Source organism: Dasypus novemcinctus, chromosome 3 (genome assembly GCF_030445035.2).
Source record: "Dasypus novemcinctus isolate mDasNov1 chromosome 3, mDasNov1.1.hap2, whole genome shotgun sequence".
NCBI classification, from domain to species: domain Eukaryota; kingdom Metazoa; phylum Chordata; class Mammalia; order Cingulata; family Dasypodidae; genus Dasypus; species Dasypus novemcinctus.
Window position 1 is genome coordinate 152,527,692 of NC_080675.1, and position 21,374 is coordinate 152,549,065.

A 21,374-nucleotide genomic window follows, 5' to 3' on the forward strand; every position below is an offset into this window, starting at 1 on the left:
GTCTAGTGTCCTTTTCTTTCAGTCTGAAGAATTGTCTGTAGGTAGCATTGCTGGGATTTAGTCCCTCAGTTGTCAGTGGTGCTCCTCTGCAAGGCTTAAAACCTTTAAACCTTTGCCCCAGGCACCTCTACTCAATTGTTTCTTACAGTGCTTTCCTTGTCTCAAGCTGTTTTTTGTTTTTTGTTTTTTGCCTCCAGAGCAAGTTCTAGGAGGGTGGCATGCTATAGGAATTTCCCAGTTCAGTCTTCCCCAGCTGGAAAGAGGCCAGGGATCCACAAAGGGAACAGTGAGCCGACACCACACTGCCCTGGGCAGAGGAGAAGGAAGGTGTTGGCAAAGGTGCTAGAGGCTTCTTCTTTGAGTCTTTACAGCTGTATTTTCTTGGTTCCGTGCTTTCACAGTAAATGCAGCCCTTTTTAAACTGTTTTCCATGGTTTTGAGGAAGTCTTTAAGTCTGTTCTGCTTCTTTTGCCCGAGGTAGGTTGGAACAGTGGCCACCCTCAGAGCTGGCTCCCAGTGATTTGAAGTAGCTGATTAAAAGCAGTGGTCATTGATCAGCCCACCCCACCCCTGGATCTTGGGGCAATAGGTCTTTATATCCACCTGGCACCAGCAAGCTGCACCAGAGGCTGGGTTTGAGGACTTCACTGCTGCCTGCTGCAAGGCTGGGGCTTAGGCAATTGTAGCCCCTTTAGAGAGTCTGTGAGAGAGACTTACTGTGGTGCCTGTGAGCCTTCCATGGCATTTAATTAGGTGAGGCACACATGTAGTTTTGTGGAAATCTTGCTTGTTCAGTTTTATATGAGTAGACATCTTTAGACCTGAATTCACGAAAGGTCAGAAGACTCACAACGTTCTTAATCAACAATACTTCTACAGGAAATTCAGGGATATACAGAGATAGCAGATAAATTTTTATTTTTATTTTTACCGAATGAGTGTACTTGTGATTATCAAATAAGTAGCAGAGTGACAGAATATGACCAGTGGCATCTCTATCTTTATTGGAAGCAAATGTCACACAGTCAGTTGTATTCAACATTACTCTTAGGAATACAGAATTGTCGAGATATTTTTCATAAGGAATTTAAACGTTTTAATTGCTTTAAGGATTTTCTTTTAATGTAAGTTATACAGTCCCCCAGAGATACTGATTAAGCCTGGAGTTAGGCCTGAATTTCTATATATGTATTTGTATGTATCTATTTTTTTTTTTTTTTTTAAAGATTTATTTATTTATTTAATTTCCCCCCCTCCCCTGGTTGTCTGTTCTTGGTGTCCATTTGCTGCGTCTTGTTTCTTTGTCCGCTTCTGTTGTCTTCAGCGGCACGGGAAGTGTGGGCGGCGCCATTCCTGGGCAGGCTGCACTTTCTTTTCACGCTGGGCGGCTTTCCTCACGGGCGCACTCCTTGCGCGTGGGGCTCCCCCACGCGGGGGTCACCCTTACGTGGCGCAGCACTCCTTGCGCGCATCAGCACTGCGCATGGCCAGCTCCACACGGGTCAAGGAGGCCCGGGGTTTGAACCGCGGACCTCCCATGTGGTAGACGGACGCCCTAACCACTGGGCCAAAGTCCGTTTCCCATGTATCTATTTTTTTAAAGCCTAAAAAATATTTTTTGAAACAATCTCAGGTTTATGGAAAATTTGCAAGTACAGGATAAAGAAATTTTTTATTTTGTGGACCATTCAAAAGTAGGTTGCTGACATGATGCACCAATATCCCCAAATACTTGTGTATTTCCTATAAAAAAAGACATTTTCGTACATAACCTTACTATAACCTTTAAAACCAGGACATTAACATTCTTGTGTTAATACCATCTAATCTGTAGACCCCATCAGATTTTGCCTATTTTCTCAATAATAACCTTTATAAGAAAACTATCTTTTTTCAGAACCAAACATTCATATATTAATAGTTATATACACACATAATTACATATAGTTGTCATGTGTCCTTTAGTTTCAAATAATTCCTATTCTTACCTTGATTTTTATGACCTTGATAGTTTTGAAGATTCTAAGGTGGCTATTTTGGATTTGTCTGGTGGTTTCTTATTATTCATTATAGTCTGTACAGCTTTGGCAGGAATATCACAGAATTGATATTGCATCCTGTGGCACACAATTTCACTTTGTCTTATTACTAATGATTTTCACTTTGGTCACTTAATTAAATTGATAATCTGCCATCCTTTCCATGGTAAAGGTACTTTGTCCTTTGAAATTAATAAATATTTTGTTAAGAGGTACTTTGAAAATATGTGAATATTCTGGTTCTTCACAAACTTTCAATCTGGGTATATTGGTATGGACTCATAGTTCCTATTTTATTCACTGGGTGGAAAAATCTGTTATTATTTTAATTTTTTGATAAGCAAATTGTTCCATATTTGGGCAGTGAGAGCTTCTTCATGGTGGCTTCTCTGTCTTTATGACATGTTCTCCTCATTCTTTGAGCCCTTTCTTACATTCAGACAAAACATGATATTCCAGGCTTGTTTTGTACTTTTTCTGTCCCAGCCTTTTCTCCAAGAAGTCCTTGTTCTTTTTAGGAGAGAATGACGTTTGGAAGCCACAATCTGGATGCTATTTGTGCTCATTGCTATTGGGGTGTTGCTGTTTCCAGACCCTCTTGCGTAAAATGCTAAGGAGTGTGTGTGTGTGTGTGTAAGTAGATACACCCACACACATTTTTATATGCATATAAACAGGTTTACATCTATATTGCTATATCATTCTATAAATAAAAAACCATGTGTTCACACTGATACCGCCAATTCTAGTCCAGTAACACCGGATTAGTTCTTGTTTTCTCACTTTCCTTAAAACTCTGCCAGTATCTACCTGCCTAGATGCCCTCCTTGTACCACTCAGGCTCTGACATCCTGCCCTGAGCAGTCTCCCCTGCTCCCTCCCACCTTGCTTGGACCTTGACATCCCTCTTTTAGCCATTTCTTTCCAAAGTGGTTGTACGATACTACTCTTGCATCATCTGTATATGTGGGTTCCAGTTGCTCATCTTTAGTAACATTTGGTGTTTTAGCCATTCTGGTAGATGTGTAGTGGTATCTCATTGTGCCTGTGATTTGCATTTTCCTGATACCTAGTGCTCTTTTTCATGTGCTTATTGGCCACTCAGATATTTTCCTTTATGAAGAGTCTATTTAAAGCTTTTGCCCTTTTTATTGAATTGCTTGTCTTTTTAACTGAGTTGCTGACTTTTAAAATATATATTTTGGATATGAATTCCTTGTGAGATATATCATCTGCGATGTTTTCTCCTAATCTGTGGCTTTCCTATTTATTTTCTTAATAGTAAAAAATTGAGGAATTTCCCTTCTATTCCTAATATTCCAAAGAGTTTAAAAATGATGAATTGGTGTTGCATTTGATCATACGCTTTTTCTGCATCTATAGGAATGATAATTTGGTTTTTCTCCTTTATTCCATTAGTACAGTGAATTATATTGTTTTATTTTTGAATGTTTGAATTACTGGGATAAACTCTAGTTGGTCATGATACATTATCCTTTCAACACATTGCTGGTTTTGATTTGCTGATATTTTGTTAAGAACTTTTTGGGTCTGTCTTCATCAGGATATTCTATAATTCTCTTTTTTGAAAAAATGTTTGTCTAGTTTTGGTATCAACATTATGCTGACTTCATAAAATGAGTTGGAAGGTATTTCTCTTGCTCTGTTTTCTAAATGAATTTGAGTATGATTGATTTTTTTTTGCGCCCCTGAAATGTTTGATAGAATTCACTAGTGAAGCTGTTTGGGCATGGAGTTTTCTTTGCTGCAGTATTTCACAGTAAACTCAATTTCTTTGATAGATTTAGGGCTATAGATTTTCTATTTTATTTTGGGTCTGTTTTGCTAAGGAATTGGTCTGATTCTTTTAAATTGTCAAACTTATTGTATAAACTTGTTTACAGTATTACCTTATTTTCTTTTTGTTGTCTGTAAGGTCTGAAGTTGTAACCACTCTTTTCATTCCTGATATTGGTAGACAATCTCTTCATTCTTCTCTCCCCACACCCACCCCATCAGTCTACCTAAGGCTATTTAAAAAGTTAAAAAAATTTTTTTCACACATCCAACTTTTGTTCAATAAAAGCTTTATACCGTATAATTTTAAAAAAAGATTTATTTATTTCTCTCCCCTTACCCCCCCCCCCCAGTTGTCTGTTCTCTGTGTCTATTTGCTGCATCGTCTTTGTCGGCTTCTGTTGTTGTCAGCGGCACAGGAATCCGTGTTTCTTATGGTTGCGTCATCTCCGTGGGTGTGACACCATTCCTGGGCAGGCTGCACTTTCTTTCGCGCTGGGCAGCTCTCCTTACGGGGCGCACTCGTTGCATGTGAGGCTCCTATATGTGGGGGACAACCCTGTATGGCAGGGCACTCCTTGCGCGCATCAGCACTGCGCATGGGCCAGCTCCACACGGGTCAAGGAGGCCCGGGGTTTGAACCGTGGACCTCCCATGTGGTAGACGGACGCCCTAACCACTGGGCCAAGTCCGCTGCCTATACTGTATAATTAACTCATTTAAAGTGTACAATTCAGTGGTTTTTAGTGTACTCACAGTTATGCAACCATCACATCTAATTTCAGTACATTTTTATCACCACGGAAAGAAATCCCATCCCCTTAGCAGTCACTCCCCATCTCTCAATCCCCACAGCTCTAGGCAACCGTTAATCTACTTTCTGTTTTATAAATTTGCCTGCTCTGCATATTTCATATAAATGGAATCATGCAATATGTGACCTTTTATGTCTGGCTTCTTTCACTTAGCATAATATTTTCAAGGTTTGTACACAAAGCGTGTATTAGTACTTCTTTCTGTTTCAATGACAATTAGTATTCCTTTCTGTATATACCACATTACATTTATCCACTTATTAGTTGATGAACATTTGAGTTGTTTCTACTATTTGGTTATTCTGAATTATGATGCAATGAACATTTGTGTGGATATATGCTTTCAATTTTCCTGGAGATATATATATATATACACTTAGGACTGGAAATGCTGGGTCATGTGGTAACTATGTTTAACCTTTTGAAAAACTGCTAAACTGTTTTCCAGAGCAGCTATATCAACAGTGAACCAATTTATAGCTTTGTTATTTTTTTCCCATTGTTTATCTGTTTTCTGTTTTATTGGTTTTTGCTCTTATCTTAATTTCCCTCTCATTACTTTGGATTCACCTTGCTCTTAAGGTAGAGCATCAATTAATTTTGTATTTTTCTTGTTTTAAAATGTAAATTTTAAAGCTATAAATTTTCCTGCCAGCACTGTTTTAGCTGCATCCCACAAATTTTGATAATTGTATTTTTATCATTCATTTCAAAACATTTTCTAACTTAGAAGTATATTTAATTTCTTATTTGTCATTTTGTTACATATCTTAATTGATTTCTAATTTGATTTCATTATGGTGAGGGAACATTTCTTCAATATTTTAGTCATTTCAATTTTTTGAGACTTTTTTTTTTTGGATTTTTTTAGTTAGACCAGTAAAAAAAAATATTTGGGAAATAGGGGAAAGAACAGAGCTTGCTGAGAAATGAGAGAGAAAGACAGAAATATACAGCAGGATTTGGTGCAGGCTACTCTAGGCAGATAGAGCCAAGACTTGTTTTATGGTGTAGCATATGATCTACCTTGATGAACATACTATGCAGGCTTGAAAATAATACTTACCCTGCAGTTGTTGGATGTAGTGGTCTGGAAATGTTACATCAGCAGGCCAAATGTGGACTGCTGCCTGTTTTTGTACATAAAGTTTATTGGAACACATCCATGCTTATTTATTGTTATGGCTGCTTTCACACTCAACAACAAAAGTGAATAGTTCCAGCAGAGAGACTCTGGCTCACAAAGTCAAAATATTTAAAATCTGAGCCTTTATAGAAAAAATTTGCTGACTCCTGGTTTAGTTCTTTTATGTTTGTACTGATTTTTGGTCTATTTCTTTCAGTTACTGAGAGAGGTATTAAAATATCCAGCTATGTTTGTAGATTTGTTTATTTCTCACTGTAGTTCTGTCAGTTTTTGCTTCATCTGTTTTGAAACTCTCATTATACACTTGTACATTCATGAATGCTTTGTCTTCCAGATAAATTAATCCTCTTCTGTACTATGTAATGTCCATCTTTATCTCTGGCAATACTCTTTAAAAAAAAAATGATTTTATTTATTTCTCCCTACCCCCTTGTTGTTTACGGTCGCTGTGCCTGTTCATTGTGTGCTTGTCTTTCTTTTTTAGGAGGCACTGGGAACTGAACCCAGGACCTCCCATGTGGGAGGGAGGTACCTGATCCTTTGAGCCGCCTCTGCTCCCTGCTTTGTTGAGTCTCATTATGTTTTCCTCCTTGTGTCTCTTATTACATCATCTTGTTGCATCAGCTCGCCACAGCAGCCCATTGTGTCAGCTTGTCTTTATTAGGAGGCACCAGGACTTGAACCCAGGACCTCCCATGTGGTAGGCAGGAGCTTAACATCTTCCTTCTAGGTGTACTCTTTGTCATGAAATCTACTTTATCTGATACTAATAAAGACACTCCAGATTTCTTAGCTACTATTTGCTTGGTATATCTTTTTTTATCCTTTTCATTTCAATGTATCTCTTTCTTTATATTTAAAATGTGTTTCTTGTAGGTAGCATATGGTTGAGTCTTGCTTTTGCTTTTTTAACCAGTCTGGCAAACTTTGCTTTTTGACTAGAGCGTTTAAGAATTTCTGATTAAGAATTTCTCTTTATCACTGGTTTGAAGCATTTGGATTATGGTGTGCTTTATTGTAGTTTCCTTCATGTTTCTTTTTCTTGGGGTTTGTTGAACCCCTTAGATCTATAGGTTTGTAGTTTACATCAAATTTGGAAGTTTTTTGGTCATTATTTCTTCAAATTGTTTTTTGCTGCAATTGCTCAATATTAGGCCTCTTAAAGTTGTCCCACAACTTACCTATAGTCTCCCTGTCTCCACTTTTTTATTTGTTTCTCTCTGTTTCATTTTGGATAGTTTCTGTTACTATATCTTCAAGTTCACTAGTTGTTTTTTCTACAGTGTCTAATTTGCTAATAATTCCACCCAGTGTATTTTCATTTTAGACATTGTACTAGAGTTCAATTTAGATCTTTTTATATCTTCCACATCTCTACCTAACATCTTCAATCTTCTCTCTCCCTAATTTTTTTAAAAAGATTTATTTATTTATTTATTTTTCCTCCTTCTCCTCCTCCTGCCCTGTAGTTTTTGCTGTCTGTGTTGTTTTCTTTTCTCATTTTCTCTCCTCTAGGATTCATGGGGATTCCATCCTGGAGACTGCTGATGTGGAGAGAGGTTCCCTGTCAATTGTGCCACCTCTGTTCCTGGTTTCTGTTTCACTGCACTGTGATTTTCCCCTTGTCTCTCTTTTGTTGCGTCATCATCTTGCTGCGTGACTCGCATGGGCACTGGATCACTGCGCGGGCATTTGCACTCACCACATGGGCACTCGCACTCCATGAAGGCACTTGCATAGGCGCTGGCTCACCACGCGGGTACTTGCGTGCCGCATAGGCACTCTTTCTCTTCTTTTTCACCAGGAGGCACCAGGGATTGAACCCAGGTCCTCCCATATGGTAGGCGGAAGCTCTATCACTTGAGCCACATCCGCTTCCCTCTTTCCCTTCTTAAAACAACTTTTTTTTTTTGTAAATATTATGAGATTTTTATAAGAATTGTCTCATACAACTGTGGGGATAGGCTAGTCCAAATTTTGTAGGGAAGGCTGCAAGCTGGGAACTCTGGATGAAGATTTTCGATGAGTTCCCCTGGACAAGCTAGCTGGCTGGCTGAAGTAGAAATGGAAATTCTCTCTTCTGACTGCTGCAATCATCACTTCTTTTAAAGCTTTCATCTGATTGCATGATACTTTTTTCATTGTTGAAGGCAATCTCCTCAGTTGATTGTAGATGTAATCAGCCATAGATGGAATCAATATACAGATGATTTAAGTCCATGCACAGTAACAATCAGGCCAATGCTTGCTTGACCAAACAAGTGGACACAATAACCTGGCCAAGTTGACACATGAACTTAACCATCACAGCTCCTAAATCCAAAGGACAGGTAATTTTGAGTGAGATGAAAAGTAAAATATAGAGATAATAATAATACCTACAAGGGCCTCATAGTGACAAGTCACAATCTCAGTAAACTCAGAAAGCTAGATTGCCCATCTCTAGACTTATAGCACCTAAAGACACAATCCCTTTGAATTCTTTTTTTTTTTTTTAAAGATTTATTTATTTATTTAATCCCCCCCCCCCCCCCCCCCGGTTGTCTGTTCTCTGTGTCTGTTTGCTGCGTCTTGTTTCTTTGTCTGCTTCTGTTGTCGTCAGTGGCACGGGAAGCGTGGGCGGCGCCATTCCTGGGCAGGCTGCGCTTTACTTTCATGCTGGGCGGCTCTCCTTACGGGGCACACTCCTTGCACGTGGGGCTCCCCTACGCGGGGGACACCCCTGCGTGGCACGGCACTCCTTGCGCTCATCAGCACTGTGCATGGGCCAGCTCCACACAGGTCAAGGAGACCCGGGGTTTGAACCGCGGGCCTCCCATGTGGTAGACGGACGCCTTAACCACTGGGCCAAGTCCGTTTCCCCCATTGAATTCTTAATACTCAAAAAATCCAACTTTAAACATCTGCCTTAGTCCATGCAATGATCTTACCAAGAATATCCAACTCCTCTAAGGAGGTCCTTAGACTTAAAATTTTGTAGAAAGGAGTTAAAAGGGTCAGGTACATTTCTGAGAAATGGAATAAAATTCCTGATTTTATGACTGAACCTCACATTTCTAATTTGAAACCAGTTAATACTAAATAGTTCTAAGGAGGCAAAGGAAGAGAGTTGATTTCTCTGTGGAACAGTTGAGCCTAAGGGACAAGGAGAGTTCTAAGTCATCGAATTACATGAGTTTTAATCTAAATTTTTTTCTTCATTTTTTAACAATGTTATGGAGAGCATCCTGAGAGATTAAACTGCATCCAAAAAAATTTTTTTTAATGAATAAAGGAACATTTTCAAGATGGACCTGCGTTAAAACAAGCATCTCGAATATATGTAACTGCTAAAGTTGAATGCTCTGGACACCCAACTTAATGTCGTATGTGCATCTGAGGACTCCCTGAGGTCTCCCACAAGACACTGAGCACATGGACAACTTCTGCATAGTGCATAGTCTAAGAAGGAACAGTATTACAGGGGAGGCAAAAGGTGAGGATGAGTCGCTATTTTATGCACAGTTAATGGAAAGAGTAAGGACTTCTTGAATTTGCTGAGCTTTTTTTGTGTTTCTTTCCTTTGGAGAGAAAATGAAAAGAAGAATGTGAAGGCAAAAAGGGGAATGTGAAATTCAATTGCAGTAATTACTCCTGCAATTGGTCCATTTCTGTGTGGCCTTATAGAAACCTTCTGAGTACCTGAGAATTCCTACATCATTGCATGGCACAGCTACTGCTTCCAGGACCTTTTAGGAAATGACTCCTTAGTATTTTTCATAAACCCTATAGGGCTTCCTACATTAAAATGTAACAACAGAGGTCAAGCCTGGATTAAATGCAGAATTGTGGAGATAAGTTCTGCTAGTTCCAAATGAGGAATTTTCTACTCCAAATAATATGACAAAGGGCATCATCACATGGACACAGTCAGTTTCACAGTGATGGACATACACAGGTGGATGATCTGAGGCACAAGTTGTGATTGGTCCTAAGAAAATGAAAGGTAGAAGCAGGTCAAAACCGACATCTCATGACTTCTGGTTCTTATTTAGCCAGATGTAGAGCTACTTCATATCTATATTATACACATTTTGGATCTTTCTTAAGAGTTGTGCTGGGTGCAGCATGATAAAGAAAACCAGTTATTTGGCTTGGTATTGATACAAGATATTCAAAGTATAGGTACCTCACTCAGGATAAGCTTTTCACTGGAGACATCTGAGATCCTCTGCCATAGAGAGGACTGTGGTCCCACAATGCCTACTAGAGTTCAGTTTTCAAGATTTTGGATAATCTGATCATAGCCTTTCCTTCCTGTTACATTATAGGACAAGAATTTAGAATATTCCCAGTAACAGGTGATGTCATCCATCTGCAAGTGGTTCATAATAAACTGGCCTTCTCTTTCCGCAATTTCTTGAGCTACATTGTTGTTGGTTTTTACAAATTGCATGTTTGTAAACTGGTTGTTGGAGAGATCTGTTTTGACTGGGATATAGTGGATCCGTGGCTTCAGCTGTGGATAGAATAATTCTAGCCATTCTTCACCAACATGGAAAACAAGCGAACCATACAGGAAGAGGTGTTTGCAGCTCTTCTGTAGCGGAAACTTGCAGCTACACCCCGAAAATTAAACAGATGCTTGTATTTGCTGTGATCCACTAGATGGACATCCTTAGTAGCTGGCTTTCCCAAGGTATCTTTCATAGATTACCAGACCTAGTTTTTGGTGTATTTTGCATCAACAAGTTTTGGATTTTTCTGAGATAGAAGAATGAGAGGATCTCATTCTGGACTTGTCCTTGAACCTTGGAAATATGCTGTAGAATTTTTCTTTTTCCATGGCCACTGTGCTGCTGACCTTTTCTGATGAGGTTCTACTGCCCAAGACCTGTGGGATAAATAGGCCAAACAGTAGGTCCCCCTTCCCAAAATGCCCAAGCAGGATAAATGATATCATGATATTCTGATGTCTTACTGAAGGAGAAGACTGGAATGGAAGGCTCCATCCATTTGGGAACCTAAGGATAATCGTGTACATTGGTCACCATCTCCATGTCAGGGCGGTGCCCAATAACCTCCAAAATAAGGTGTTCAACACCACTATACCTTGAGGGGAACATCAGTCATTTTCCCAGTATAATCTGTTCTTAATGATCTGATAGTCCCTAGCTTCCTTTGGACCACCTCCGCCATCATCTTGGAGATGCCTTCTTAGAAAGGAGTAAGATCCTGCTTTATGACACCATGGTAGCAGCTGCAGTTTTCCCTTGAACATAGTTCATAATCCTCCAAAGACCTATTAATATGATCAATAAGTACTTTCTATCTTGAACCTGATTCCTTCTGGTGGCCTTGCGTGGTGGGCAGGAGCAGCAGCAGCAGCTACAGCCAGAAGGGTGAGCTCGTCCACGGGTCCATAGCCAAGGGACCCACTGCAGATTCCCCTTTTTGTGGCTGGTGGAAGCACAACCTGGCACAAAGATGGCCATGAGCGCCACACCACATGGGCGTCTGGCTGCCGGGCACAAAGATGGAAGTGCCGCATTCTCCCTTTCCTGCTTGGGTTGGAATTTCCGGTAAAAGCGGTGCCTGGAAGCGGGACTTGCCCCTGTAGCTGTGCTTATGTTTAAAGCCAATTTGCATAATTACCTTCTTGAAGTCGAAGTGTAGTTTGAAGGGTTCCAAATATATCCCTCCCTCCCCCACCCCATAATAACTTAATATCCTTATTTAGTAATTTTTCATCTGTCCTTTTGGGGTTGATTTCAGTTGATTTAGTTTTCTCATTATGGGTCATATTTTACTACTGCTTTGCATGTCTGATAATCTTTCATTGGATACCAGATACTGTGAGTTTTATTTGTTTTTTCATAGAACAAGATAGGCAAACACTTTATTTAGATAAAATAATGTTTCACAGAAGTGGAACTGTAACAAGCAAATGTATAGCTGCAAATCTCAAAAAGACAGGCTACTCTTTATTTAGATGAACAAAAATAAGGTTTCACAGAGAGAGAACCTTGACAAGCAAATGCATAGCAATAAATTTTCTTTTTGCCATCAATACCAATTCCCTCCTGTTGAAGAAAAGGGGACACTCACTGGGACACGGAGACTGATTGCAGGCAGAAAGTTTATGGGGAAGCTCTCCCAATGATGGGGTTCTGAAGAATAGAATTCGGCCCCCTCTCCAGCATGGCTGGGGTCTGATGAGAGACTTCAGCCCACTCCTGGAAGGGGGGGATTTGAGTTTATACAGTACTTTCCTAGGCAGGGAAATAGTAGTCGATGGGAAGATGGAGGGTCCCAGTGAGGTGCAAGAGCCAGTTGGAAGTCCTAGAGGCAAAAATATTCTCTTGTATGGCTAGAGGGTAGTGGGTTAGGGAGTTAGGGTTTTCTTGGAATTCCAGAGGAACAGGTGTTGTTTTGATCTACAGGGAGTGAAGGTCTCTATCTCCCTTTACCCCCTTTTCCATGTGGTTTCTTTGTTCAACCTTTGGGGAAGTGCTGTGCTTTCAGACACGTAAGTTATGGGGTGGAGGGGCTTGTCTTCCCTCAATGCATATCAGGGGGAACTAAGGCAAAGCTTGTGAATTATTGCAGACCTAGTGAGAGGGAACCTCTAGCTTTGTGACCAAATTTGCAATTTCCGAGTAAAACAGATTTATTTGAGAGTTGTTCAGCCTTAGAACAAAAATCAAAAGTTTGCCAAAAAAAATTGTATAATGTGAAAATATGGTGGATATTTTTGTATTCCTATAAATATTCTTGAGCTTTGTTCTGGTGTACAATGGAAGTTACTTGGAAACATTTTGATCCTTTTTGATTTTGCTTTTAAGCTCTGTTAGGTAGAATCAGAGCAGTAGTCTTTAATCTAGGACTAACTTTTCATGTCCACTGAGGCAATACTCTTCTGAGTACTCTGCATAATGTCCCATAAATTACAAAATTTTCCGTTCTGGTTGGTAGGAATATGAACTACTTTTGGGTCTGCATGAGCCCTGGGGATTGTTCCTTCTTGTCCTTCCTTCTGTAGTTTTCTGGTCTTTCTTTCCCTAGCCTTGGGTAGTTTCTTATACACATGTGCTCATCTGTGTGCAGTTGAAGGGTTAAAGGGGCTCTGCAGCTAGCTCTCTGGTAAACACACTTAGTGAGGCTCTCTCCCTTCCAGTACTCTGCCCTGCAACTTCCAGCTGCCCCAGCCTTCTCAGACTCCCAGCTTCACCTCCTAAACTAGATCATCAGACTATACTTGGATTCCCCCTTTCTGCACTGTGGTTTGGAAGCTCTCCAAGTAAACTGGGATAATTTCAGGACTCCTCTTTCTGGGATCACTGGCCTGTGCTGCCTGATGTCCAATGTCTGAAAACCATTGGTTTTTAGGTTTTATCCAGCTATTTTAGTTGTTTCAGGCACCTGTTACTACATCTTGGCCAGAAGTAAAAGTAGTTCATAATTACTGGTATGGCTGAATTTAATTTCTGTTTTGCTCTTTGTACCCTGTTTATCCCTTCTCTGGGTTTTTTGTTTTGTTTTTGTTTTTTGTTTCTCTGCTTCTCATTTTCTGGTTTGTTTTGGATTAATTAAATATGTTAAAATAATTTTGTTTTACTTTATCAGATATTGTTCCAGATCGTCTTTCTTTTTTTTTTCTTCTTTTTTTTCTTTTTTTCTATGGTCACTGATGCCTTTTATTTTGCATGCAAAATCACTGGGGTCCTTCCTGTGGCTACCTCGGGGATGACACTGTATGAGTTTGTGGCCCAGACACTCGGTGGGAAGCAAGCTGAGAAAAATAATGATTTGGGCCAATCACATGATCACAAAGCTACGTTTCCACCAGGGTTCCAGATGGTCAGGCTTGGCTTCTGCAGCATTTCTGCAGCAAGAACTTCACAGGGTGGGAGGGGAGTTAACTACCAGAGGCCCTTGCCAGGCCTGGCATGGAGCCTTGAGCTGCCCATGTTCACACCAGGCAAGGACTTGTTTGTGAAGGGCTTAGGGGCTTACGGCCCATATCTTACTTGGCTAGGGGGTTTCAGAACTGCCTGCCAACAAACTTAGCCTTACTGCCCAGCTCCTCTTCAGTTCTGAGGAGCTGGTTGTACTTGGCCAAGCGCTCAGACCGGCAAGGTGCACCTGTCTTGATCTGCCCAGTGCAGAGCCCCACCACCAGGTCGGCAATGAAGGTGTCTTCAGTCTCCCTGGAGTGGTGTGACACCATGACGCCCCAGTCATTGAACTGGGCCAGCTTGCACACCTGCAGGGACTCGGTCACAGAGCCAATCTGGTTCACTTTGAGCAAGAGGCAGTTGCATGACTTCTTGTTCACAGCCTTGGCTGTCTGCTTTGGGTTGGTCACCGTGAGGTCATCTCCCACCACCTGGATTCCAGCACTGGCAGTAAAATTCTTCCACGCTTCCCAGTCATCCTGGTCGAAGGGATCTTCGATTGACACCACTGTGTAGTCCTTGATGAAGGATTTGTACAGGTCTGCCAGTTTGTCAGGAGTGATTTGCCTGCTGGGGTCATCAGGAGACTTGAAGTCCAGGTCATACTTCCCAGACTTGAAGAACTCAGAGGTTCTTACCAATCACCACCTTGTCAGTGTAGCCAGCTTTCCCAGTCGCACTCTTAATCAGATCCAGGGCTTCTTTATTCTCCAGGATATTAGGAGCAAAGCCTCCTTCATCTCCCACATTGGTGGCGTCTTTCCCATACTTCTCCTTGATGACATTCTTCAGGTTGTGGTAAACCTCCACTTTGATGCGCATGGCCTACCTGAAGTTCGCTGCGCCAACGGGGAGGATCATGAACTCCTGCATGGCCAGCTTGTCACTAGCGTGAGAGCCACCGTTGATCACGTTGAAAGCGGGAACTGGCAGGATGACTTCAGAATTGCCAGCCAAGTCAGCAACATGACCGTACAGGGGAACCCCCCTCCTCCACGGCCCCAGCCTTGCAGACAGCAAGGGATACTCCCAGAATGGTGTTCGCACCAAACTTAGATTTATTTTCAGTTCTATGCATCTCTATCATCAGTTTGTCAATCTTCTCCTGTTCCACGATGTTCAGTTTCTTGCTAACCAGGGCAGGCCCAATAGTTTTATTGATGTGCTCAACAACCTTTGAGACACCTTTTCCCATGTAGCGGGTCTTGTCATTGTCCCGGAGCTCGAGGGCCTCATAGATACCGGTCGAGGCCCCACTGGGCACTGCAGCTCTGAAGAGCCCTTTTGGGTGAAGAGATCAACCTCAGTGGTGGGATTTCCATGAGAGTCAAAGATCTCTTTGGCAACGACCTTGAGAATAGACATGGTGGATTTCCGGACGCCGGGCCTTGTGGCCGATGGAAGGAGTGAAAGCACAGCGGACACGAAGGGAAGTGGAGGCCGAGAGGTCTCAGCTCTTTTTCATTATTTTCTTTTTTGGTGATTTCTATTGAGATTACAATATATATTTTTAACTCTTCACAGTCTGCATTGAGTTACTATTATACCACTTCATATAAAATTTAAGAACCTTGGAAACATATGGTTCCATTTATCTTTGGCCTTTATGCTGTAGTTGTCATTTGTATGCTAGCCACATAATGTTATATATCTCACAATACAATGTTATAATTTTTCTTTAAGCATTCATATGTATTTTAAAGAAATTAAAGAGATTAAAAAATGCTCTTTTTAATTTACCCACTTTTTTATCATTTCCAGTAGCCTTCATTTCATCTGAAGATTGAATTTTCTTCTTGTATCATTTCCTTCCAGTCCTAAGTACTTCCTTTAGATTTCTTATAGTATGGTGTGCTGGAATGAATTCTGTTAGTTTTTATTAACATGAAAATATTTTTATTTCATCTTCATTCTTGAAAGCAATTTTCCTAGGTACAGAATTTTAGGTGGATTTGCCCCTGACACTTTAAACATGTTGTTCCATTGTCTTCTGACCTCTGTTGTTTCTGATGAGAACTCAGCCATTATTTGCATTTTCCTTTAGGTGTAATTTTTTTCTGTTGCTGTCAAGATTTTCTCCTTATCTTTGATTTTTAGAAATTTGACAATGATGTACTTAGTAGGGGGTTCCTTTTTAGTTATCCTGCTTGAGATTCAGTGTGTTTCTTAAATGTGGCTTTTGCCACATTTGGGTAATTTTCTGTCACTATTCTTTCTGCCCAGGTTTTCAACTCTACTTTCATTCTGTGTCTCCAGTTACACATGTGTAGATATCTTGATATTCTCCTACAGGTTACTGAAGTTCTGTTCATTCTTTATCAAAAGTCAAGGGCTTATAAAATTAGTAATAAAAATTGCTTCTTCAAGAGCATTCTTAAGTGAAACTAATCTTTTCATCTTTTTTTTTTAAACTGCAGTATGTGGCACTGGAGAATGCAATAATTACTAGTACAGTTTGGTGCCACTAACTTAAGTGCCACTAACTTAAGACAGCAGCAGTTTTACCCACTGATGTTTTTGCATCATCAGCACAAATGTCAATACAGTTTTTTCAGCATAACCAGGAGATTCAGAAAAGTAATTTAACACTTTAAGTGTTTCAGCACCACTTGTATTTGTTGCCAAGCATTCACATAAAAAAAATTCTTCTTTGATGATTAATTGGTGTTGATCCTGCACAAATACAAGTACAGCAAGCCCAATCATGTTTGTAAATTTGTCTGTCAGGCAAAAGTACAATTCTGCAGATGAGGTATTAACTTAGTATTCATGTTTACAGTAGCTAAATCTTCTATCCTGCAAATGACTATATCATCAGAATGTGGCAGTGTCATAGTTTCCTTTACTGATTTTTCATTCAGCACGCATTCAGTAATGTCGCCTTGCAACTGTGCTGCTTTTGCCAACACAATATGATAACTTAACCTATCAGATGTGTCAGTGACTTTTTCCTTTCTGGTTTGAAAAGTTAAACAGTTTTTGGCTTTTAAACTCATTACCACATCTGTGTTTAAAATATCTGGTTTATTTTTCTTTAAATGCTGAAAGATTATTTTCAAAATGGCCATCATTTCTGTTGCATAAGATATAATAAGGTAAATTATTAGCATCTATAAAGCTAAGAGATAAATAGCTTTAATCAAACTTTCATTTCTTATTTACAGTTTTTAACATAGTATTTTCTTTTAGTAGATTCCTCTTTTATATAAGTCAGAGAACTTTGATATTTTCGTCTTTTTCAGCATCTTTAGATGTAGATGTGGTGGCTGTGGACTGAAAAAGCTAGTCTTCTGCATTAGAGTATAACTATTATTAAAATATAAAATAAAACAGTTTTAGATAAACTTAAATATTTATAAAATTTTCAAATATTTAAAAAAATGTTCTTGCAAATTAAGACGAAGTGTTTTTGTGTTTCCATGTAGGCACAAGGAAATCTTTGGGATTCAAAATAATTTATTAGACTAGAATGAGGTTACAGAGACTATAGTGGTATAACTGTAAGAACACAAACTTCTATACTCTATGGAGAACTTAGTTAATCTCTGTAAATAAGACATAGTTTTATCTAAAACCTACTACCCTAAAACTTTTTAAGAAACACAAAAATACACATGTATACATTCCATTAGCCCCCAGAGTGATGATTGCCTCTGAAAACTATTAATACTATACACAAAAATAAAAAATGAGGATAACAACTCGTATTACTATACAAATAGTTTTTACCTCACAGACCCTCCTGGAAATTCTTGGGACCCTAGGAATCTGCAGACCATATTTTGAGAACTGCTTTTCTAGTACTTTTGGATCATATTGTGGACACTGATTTCTGCTGTATTCCTATAGTTTATTTTTTTAGCATGCAGTTAACTTGGTTGAACTCAAACTCCAAATCCTATCTCCTCTGTTCAGTTCTTTTAGCCTTAGCTAGATGGCTTAAAATTTGCCTCCCATAGGCCTAATGCAGGTGTCAGCCAGAGGTTTTAGCAGAGTTAACATGTAGAGTTTGTGGTTTCCCTTTGTGGCTGTCTCCACTTTGGAGTGTTTCCTCAAGCAGTACAGTTGAAGGTTTCTGTCCAAAATGGATGCTTTCTGCTTGGCTTTTACTCCCATGTGGGGAATCTGTAAATACCCAAAGGGAAAAAGTAGAACTATATGCAGGGCTGACCTCAATGAACCTCCCTCTTCTTCAGAATCTGACTTCTCAAATGCTGCCTAACTTGGTTGCTCTTCATTGTATTTAAACAGTTGCTCTCTGTATTTTAACCAGGTTTTATGGTTCTTGGCAGGAGGATTATTATGATATAGGCTATTCCCTTTTTTTAATTTTAATTACATTTAATTTTTATTTTTTGTCTTTATTTTTTTAATGTTACATTAAAAAAATATATGGTCCCCATTTGACCATAAGCAGGAGTCCTGAGGCCCAGAATTAAATGTATTAGTTTAGGTGTGCTCTGACTAGGACAGAATTGGCTTATTATCTCCCTAAATAATATTTTAACTAATGCTACTTAACATTGCATTAGGTTTTTGGTAGCCATACCCCACTATGGGCATGGGTTATATTTGTGGACATCCAGAATCTCTGTCTCCATTCCCTCACTGCCTACTCCCCACTTCCAATTGAATTAACATCCTGTTAAACCATGTCTCCCTTGTCTTTTAATGATGGAGTGTTTCTTTTATTTTTAAAGCTAAATGCAGTACTTTTCACTTATCTTTATTAAATTTGGGCCTGTTTTCCCCACCATTGAAGCCTCTTGAATCTTTCAAAGCTTGATTTTTTTTTCCTATTCACTTTCTTCCCAACATTGTATTATTTGAAGATCTTTGTTTTGTTGCTGGTTTTGTAATTGTTATGAAAAGTATCACCTCTATTCTCTTTGATTATAAGTAGTAAGTACTTAGTTCTGTACTTCTTCAAGTAAAATAAAGGCAATTTTTTTTTATCCCCACAAAATCTGAGAAAATATGTAATACCTATAAGATACTATGAAAAATTTTTTAGAAGATTTATTTATTTCTCTCCCCTCCCCGCCTGCTGCCTGGGTTGTCTGTTCTCTATGTCTATTCGCTGCGTGTTCTTCTTTGTCTGCTTCTGTTGTTGTCAGCGGAATGGGAATCTGTGTTTCTTTTTGTTGCGTCATCTTGTGTCCGCTCTCCATGTGTGTAGCACCATTCCTGGGCAGGCTGCACTTTCGCACTGGGCGGCTCTCCTTATGGGGCGCACTCCTTGTGCATGGGGCTCCCCTACGTGGGGACACCCCTGCATGGCAGGGCACTCCTTGCATGCATCAGCACTGCACGTGGGCCAGCTCCACATGGGTCAGGGAGGCCCGGGGTTTGAACTGCGGACCTCCCATGTGGTAGACGGACACCCTAACCACTGGGCCAAGTCTGCTTCCCAAGATACTATGAAATTAGTTAAATTTCTAAATAAATTTTTGTTATCCATGATAGCTTATTCATACATATGAAAAATAATTGAACATATATGCATGGAGCAATTCCTGGTATGCCTGTGGATTTATGCTCCCTACAAGAATTCATGTTCCAGTGATGGGAACCACTAGTTTCTAGCTTCTGCCACAAAGACTTCTATTATTTATTTATTTTTATCTATTATTTTATTTTATTTTATTTTTTTTTAAGATTTATTTTATTTCAAACCCCTGTTTCCCTCATTGTCTGCTCTCTGTATCCATTCGTTGTGTGTTCTTCTATGTCTGCTTGTGTTCTAATTAGGCGGCTCCAGGAACCAATCCTGGGACCTTCCAGAGTGGGAGAGAGGCAGTTACTCCCTTGCACGCCCTCAGCTCCCCTGTTCTGCTGCATCTTCTTATTTTCTCTCCTCTATGTCTCTTATTGTGTCACCTTGCTGCCCCAGCTCTCTGTGTTGGCTGGCACTCCTGCGTGGGCAGCTTCCCCGTGGGAGGCAGCATTCCCACTCAGGGCAGCTCTCCTGCTCTGGGCCACATTCCTTCATGGGCTGGCACTCTGCATGGACCACCTTGCCCTCACCAGGAGGCCCTAGGCATCAAACCCTAGACCTCCTGTATGGTAGATGGGAGCCCAATTGGTTGAGCCACATCTGTTTCCCCTTATTTATTTTTTAATGAGCTTTTTATTTGGAAGTAAGTTTGAACTTATAAAAAGTCGTGTGTGTGTATACACACATATATACATGATTTTTTCTATGACAGTAACATGGCCCATTACTCATAAATATTGTGTATATTTCCTAAAAATAAAAATATTGTCTAACTTAACCAAAGTACAGTTATATTTCATATTAAATTTTGTAAGTTCATATTCCTATTCTATTGCCTGTATTCTAATTGAATATTTCAATCTTGTCAGTTAGCCTGATAACGTCCCTTTTCATATTTTCCTCTTGCAGTGCAGAATCCAGTTTAGGTTCAAGTGTTGCATTCAGTTGTGATATCTCTTTAGCTGTTAGTCTCAAACTGGTGGGAATAATTGGTGGTTCTTGGTTCTTATTTAGCCTGTCATAGACAGACTCTCTGCATCTGGGCTGCAGGGAAGGGACTTTCCTAGTATTCCTGCCCCTACCTCCACTCCCTGACCTGTGGCAGCCACAGTTTGCCTTTATCTCTTCAGGAAAGTGGTTGGAAAGATATTTTAAACTAGGGGAGAAGTTTTAGATAAAATCAGTTCTTTAGGGACCTGGCCATTTGCTAAATGTGGCCAACAAATTTGGCATAGGTTTTTAGAAGCCAATGCATATTGAGAAACAAGATCAGTGCCCTGATTTCCATTATCCCTAAGGTAAAAACAAACTGATTATACATGAGAAGACTAATTTGACCTTCAATCAAGATCAGAGAGATATATACCCCTTGAGACTTTATAAAGAGGACATTATTGATTGGCAACCTTAACAATATTTTTACTGTAAATAGGATAGTGCTTTCATAGGGCTGTTTCTTATGATGTCCCTCAATGAAGGCCAGTTGCCTCATATTAAGTGCATTTTCACCAGGTGCCAAAGCATTTGGTTTTGGGCTTGCTAGTCTGCCTTCTTCTAATGTGAAATTTCCAGACTAGTGATTTAGTTGTAGAACCCTTCTTCAAATGAACTCTTATCCATAAGTCCCATATATAAAATAGGAAAAAGTGGAGTTTTTTCCTATTTTTTTTCTCAGAGTGCTGCTGAGAGATTTTCTACGACACCTCTGCCCATTGTAGGCCTAGTATCTTAAGGACATTATAAAAACCATTTGTCCAGGAGAAAATTGGTGGACTGCAAAGCTCAGACAGTTCTTCACAAATATACCTTTCTGAACTGAATTTTTATTTTGCCTTGTGTTAGTATTTCAACTGCTTATTTTAAATGGTCACCAACTCTTATTTAGTATCTTTGCCATTTTCTTGGATAATGACATTTCCCTCTACTTTAAAATTCAACTTACTGTCCTCTATACAAAAGCAAAACAATATAAAACAAACCTCAATTTATCTAAATGTATCAAAGAAAGAGGTAATCCTTTTATTTAGTACTAATATCTCTCTCCCTTTCTTCTGGATCTGATCATTTCCTACCTCCTTTGGGACAGTGCTCTATTAGTTACCCCCATCCTCCTGCTCTCCCTCTTTACTGCCTCCTTTTCTA

General features: G+C 39.7%; 1 protein-coding gene and 2 pseudogenes across 1 annotated transcript in view; 1 reads left to right on the top strand and 2 right to left on the bottom strand.

Moving 5' to 3' along the window:
* The window catches only part of ETFA (electron transfer flavoprotein subunit alpha), an 89,366-nt gene that overhangs the window by 43,324 nt on the left and 24,668 nt on the right, over nt 1–21,374 (top strand). The gene's annotated exons all lie outside the window — the stretch shown is intronic.
* LOC101442843 (protein O-glucosyltransferase 1 pseudogene) lies at nt 10,044–11,201 on the bottom strand (annotated as a pseudogene).
* LOC101442396 (alpha-enolase pseudogene) lies at nt 13,807–15,134 on the bottom strand (annotated as a pseudogene).